The following is a 5,648-nucleotide window of genomic DNA, read 5'->3' on the forward strand; positions in this document are numbered from 1 at the left end:
TCGTTATTTTTTGCTGTGAAACGTCAGCATACAATGTGTTTCATTTAAGATGAACCCCACCATAAAAGAAAAAAAGAACTGTGTCGCATCGGAATGACGCCACCTGCATTGCGTTACAAATAGCCTGAAGTATCTCACCAAGGTAGAAATTTGGGGTAGTTGGTATATAGCCATGAGTAAAATCTTGCAGCCAAAGAGAGGACGAAGACACAACGGTAGAAACACACAACAGCGGAACTGCAGACTCTCAACTAAAGGAATTTATTGACAATACGTCATTTAAAAGGCGCAAGAAAGTAGGACACAGATAGTGATAAAGGTGAGGATAAACATGTTCCAACAAAAGTTAGTCTCCTGCAAGATAATCAATCTCGACTGGTAAGAGGGACAAAGAAGTTTGACTAACACACTTATCTCCCAGTGAGGAGATTAGGGAGGCCTCCACAATCTCTCGAACATTCTTTTCTTTGAAGCGAGCACAACAGCGGCTGCAGTTCCGCTGTTGTGTGTTTCTACCGTTGTGTCTTCGTCCTCTCTTTGGCTGCAAGATTTTACTCATGAAGTATCTCAGCATATTTTTTATTTCGCAATTCATTAAGCAGCTAATTGAAATTTATTCTGTAACTTTTTAATTATAAGGAATAGAGCAGAAATGTCAATGGGGGAGTTGTAGATGGGGACGAGGGATCTTGGATTCTCTTACCCGTGATTGTGTACCTCTTATCCGTTGTTTTTTCCCCGGCTCAAAAAAAAAAAAAAAAAAGCGTGCCTATGAAGTTCCGAAATACCGCCCGACAGCACGCAGCACGCGTTGGCATAGTTCTTCATCGGAGTGGCCTCCTGCTGGCTACCAAGAAGACATCGAATGAGAAACAGGTGACCGACAATTCTTTCCACCTATCAGTATGTGTGTCCGCTTCTGTATGCTGCTAGGGTATCACTCCAATGGAGAAAGGCGACACCCCGGTGTTCCATAAACTTTTGTCCTAAGCTGTACATAATCACGGGTACGGGAATTCAAGACCGCTCGTCCCCCTCTACAACTCCCACACTGACACCTCTCCCCTGTTCCTTATAATTAAAAAAGTTTCAAAATTAATTTCAGTTAACTACTTAATTGCAAAACAAAAAATATGCTGAGATACTTCAGGCTATTTGTGACGCAATGCAGGTGGTGTCATTCTGACGCGACGCACATTTTTTTTTTTTTTTTAAGGTGGGGTTTATCTTAAATGAAACACATCGTATAGCTCCAACAGGCGAAACTTCACGGAGTATCAAGTATGTAAGTTGTAATTTTTTGAACAATGTCCATTTGTTCATCCCTCCCCGTTCCGAATGCCCGATACTCAGATGCGGCACAGGATGACATCGTCCCAATCTTCTGCAATACGAAACTTGGCAGGCGGTGGGCCTATGTACTGTCAGGGACACTTCTAACTTTCTACTCGTTTCCGTGGCCTCGCTCCGATAAGGGCCACGCTAGCGGCCAAGATCGCAAACAAAAAGTGGACTCGTCCGGGGGTGGCCGGGTGCCGACAAGGTATCGCATTGCCGCACGAAGGTGTTGGCAGGGCCTAGTAAAAGACAATAAAGGAAAACTTAACAAGGGAAACAAGGGAAAGCAGACGGTGTGAGAAAAAATTATAGGTATCACTATCTTAAACACTTAGTAAACTATCTTAATCTGTTGTCACACAGCGCGTCACTCTGTGATTGTGTACGAAACGCCGAAGTCACCCTTTGTTACCGCATTTCTCTTTCTCTTGGAAACGCAAATGATGCATAATGTTGCGGTACTATAACGACGCTGCGACGACAAGGCACCTGCATGAAAACTCGACTTATCGCGCCTTGACTGGTGACTATCAATGTTTGGCCATACAAGCACTCACTAATATGCACCGCTGAGTATGTAATATTTGAGACATTAAAAAAGTCGGCTATTTGAAATTTCTGGCGCAGTTTATTTTTGCTTTTTTGTGCCCGCGATCATTGAAAAGAAAATCAGTACTCTGTCCAGCCTCCTCCTGCTGCCACGACGGACTCCATTTGGTGTGGCATCACTGAGTACAGAGAGGTGACAACGGCCTGCTGCAGCCTCCGTGACTCCCACTTTTCTTGAATGGCCGACCACAAGGAGTCGAGTGTCCCCAATGTTAGGTGCCTTCTGGAAAGTTGTTTTCTGAGCAGTCCTCAGATGTTCTCGGTCTGGTTCATATCTGCTCCTTTTGCGGGCCATGGTAGCTGCATGATGCATCGGCTGTCTAGGTGACGTTGCACAAGGCGAGACATGTGTATTGGACTTTTGTCTTGTTGCACTGTTAAAAATTTCACCGTAAGAAAACGGGCAAATACCTGGCAGCAATGCTGCCAATTCTTGCCCGTTTTTTTTTTACGGTGGCCCGTATTCAATCTTGCCCGTTTTTTGTGACGGTATTTGCAAGTTTTTTTAAACTGTCATCTGTCGTAATATTTTACGGCAAAATACTGTTCATATTTAATCTTTACTGCAGGTTGCAAGCTGTAGTAAATATGGTGCAATGCATGCTCTGTGTCACGTACTATGAATCGTGCCGAAGCGTCATCTTGGACCTACATAGTCTGCATGTGGTCATGTTAATGCATGCTACAAGCGAGCTCGAATTAGCTAAGTGTAATACCAGAGACGTGGCGACATGTCTGTGTGCAATGTAAGTAATGAAGCAGACAGACCTACTGTGTTAAATATTTATTGAGTGCAATGATGATTATGTATGTTTTCTGGAAGCCCTGGAAAAGTCAGAGTCTGGATGTGAGATGCGCTTGCGTTCCATTAGCACAGCATAAGAGTGGCCATGTGCCCTATGTTCGTCCAGTCGCTGATGGAAGAGAAGCAACATGTATGCGTCATGATCCCTCGGGCAGGACAAGAGAAGCACGTACCGTGAAAAAACGCACCATAAGAGTGGCCATGTGCCCTATGTTCGTCCAGCCGCTGATGGAAGAGAAGCAACATGTATGCGTCATGATCCCTCGGGCAGGACAAGAGAAGCACGTACCTTCAAAAACGCAGCATAAGAGTGGCCATGTGCCCTATGTTCGCCCAGTCGCTGATGGAACAGTGGAAAAAACTGGAAGAGAAGCAGCATGTATGCGTCATGATCCCTCGAGCAGGACAAGAGAAGCACGTACCTTCAAAAACGCAGCATAAGAGTGGCCATGTGCCCTATGTTCGTCCAGCCGCTGATGGAAGAGAAGCAACATGTATGCGTCATGATCCCTCGGGCAGGACAAGAGAAGCACGTACCGTGAAAAAACGCACCATAAGAGTGGCCATGTGCCCTATGTTCGCCCAGTCGCTGATGGAACAGTGGAAAAAACTGGAAGAGAAGCAGCATGTATGCGTCATGATCCCTCGAGCAGGACAAGAGAAGCACGTACCTTCAAAAACGCAGCATAAGAGTGGCCATGTGCCCTATGTTCGTCCAGCCGCTGATGGAAGAGAAGCAACATGTATGCGTCATGATCCCTCGGGCAGGACAAGAGAAGCACGTACCTTCAAAAACGCACCATAAGAGTGGCCATGTGCCCTATGTTCGTCCAGCCGCTGATGGAAGAGAAGCAACATGTATGCGTCATGATCCCTCGGGCAGGACAAGAGAAGCACGTACCTTCAAAAACGCAGCATAAGAGTGGCCATGTGCCCTATGTTCGCCCAGTCGCTGATGGAACAGTGGAAAAAACTGGAAGAGAAGCAGCATGTATGCGTCATGATCCCTCGAGCAGGACAAGAGAAGCACGTACCTTCAAAAACGCAGCATAAGAGTGGCCATGTGCCCTATGTTCGTCCAGCCGCTGATGGAAGAGAAGCAACATGTATGCGTCATGATCCCTCGGGCAGGACAAGAGAAGCACGTACCGTGAAAAAACGCACCATAAGAGTGGCCATGTGCCCTATGTTCGCCCAGTCGCTGATGGAACAGTGGAAAAAACTGGAAGAGAAGCAGCATGTATGCGTCATGATCCCTCGAGCAGGACAAGAGAAGCACGTACCTTCAAAAACGCAGCATAAGAGTGGCCATGTGCCCTATGTTCGTCCAGCCGCTGATGGAAGAGAAGCAACATGTATGCGTCATGATCCCTCGGGCAGGACAAGAGAAGCACGTACCGTGAAAAAACGCAGCATAAGAGTGGCCATGTGCCCTATGTTCGCCCAGTCGCTGATGGAACAGTGGAAAAAACTGGAAGAGAAGCAGCATGTATGCGTCATGATCCCTCGAGCAGGACAAGAGAAGCACGTACCTTCAAAAACGCACCATAAGAGTGGCCATGTGCCCTATGTTCGTCCAGCCGCTGATGGAAGAGAAGCAACATGTATGCGTCATGATCCCTCAGGCAGGACAAGAGAAGCACGTACCTTCAAAAACGCACCATAAGAGTGGCCATGTGCCCTATGTTCGCCCAGTCGCTGATGGAACAGTGGAAAAAACTGGAAGAGAAGCAGCATGTATGCGTCATGATCCCTCGAGCAGGACAAGAGAAGCACGTACCTTCAAAAACGCACCATAAGAGTGGCCATGTGCCCTATGTTCGTCCAGCCGCTGATGGAAGAGAAGCAACATGTATGCGTCATGATCCCTCGGGCAGGACAAGAGAAGCACGTACCTTCAAAAACGCACCATAAGAGTGGCCATGTGCCCTATGTTCGCCCAGTCGCTGATGGAACAGTGGAAAAAACTGGAAGAGAAGCAGCATGTATGCGTCATGATCCCTCGAGCAGGACAAGAGAAGCACGTACCTTCAAAAACGCAGCATAAGAGTGGCCATGTGCCCTATGTTCGTCCAGCCGCTGATGGAAGAGAAGCAACATGTATGCGTCATGATCCCTCGGGCAGGACAAGAGAAGCACGTACCTTCAAAAACGCACCATAAGAGTGGCCATGTGCCCTATGTTCGCCCAGTCGCTGATGGAACAGTGGAAAAAACTGGAAGATAAGCAGCATGTATACGTCATGATCCCTCGAGCAGGACAAGAGAAGCACGTACCTTCAAAAACGCAGCATAAGAGTGGCCATGTGCCCTATGTTCGTCCAGCCGCTGATGGAAGAGAAGCAACATGTATGCGTCATGATCCCTCGGGCAGGACAAGAGAAGCACGTACCTTCAAAAACGCACCATAAGAGTGGCCATGTGCCCTATGTTCGCCCAGTCGCTGATGGAACAGTGGAAAAAACTGGAAGAGAAGCAGCATGTATGCGTCATGATCCCTCGAGCAGGACAAGAGAAGCACGTACCTTCAAAAACGCAGCATAAGAGTGGCCATGTGCCCTATGTTCGTCCAGCCGCTGATGGAAGAGAAACAACATGTATGCGTCATGATCCCTCGGGCAGGACAAGAGAAGCACGTACCTTCAAAAACGCAGCATAAGAGTGGCCATGTGCCCTATGTTCGCCCAGTCGCTGATGGAACAGTGGAAAAAACTGGAAGAGAAGCAGCATGTATGCGTCATGATCCCTCGAGCAGGACAAGAGAAGCACGTACCTTCAAAAACGCAGCATAAGAGTGGCCATGTGCCCTATGTTCGCCCAGTCGCTGATGGAACAGTGGAAAAAACTGGAAGAGAAGCAGCATGTATGCGTCATGATCCCTCGAGCAGGACAAGAGA

Source organism: Ornithodoros turicata, chromosome 3, assembly GCF_037126465.1.
Source record: "Ornithodoros turicata isolate Travis chromosome 3, ASM3712646v1, whole genome shotgun sequence".
Taxonomy (NCBI): domain Eukaryota; kingdom Metazoa; phylum Arthropoda; class Arachnida; order Ixodida; family Argasidae; genus Ornithodoros; species Ornithodoros turicata.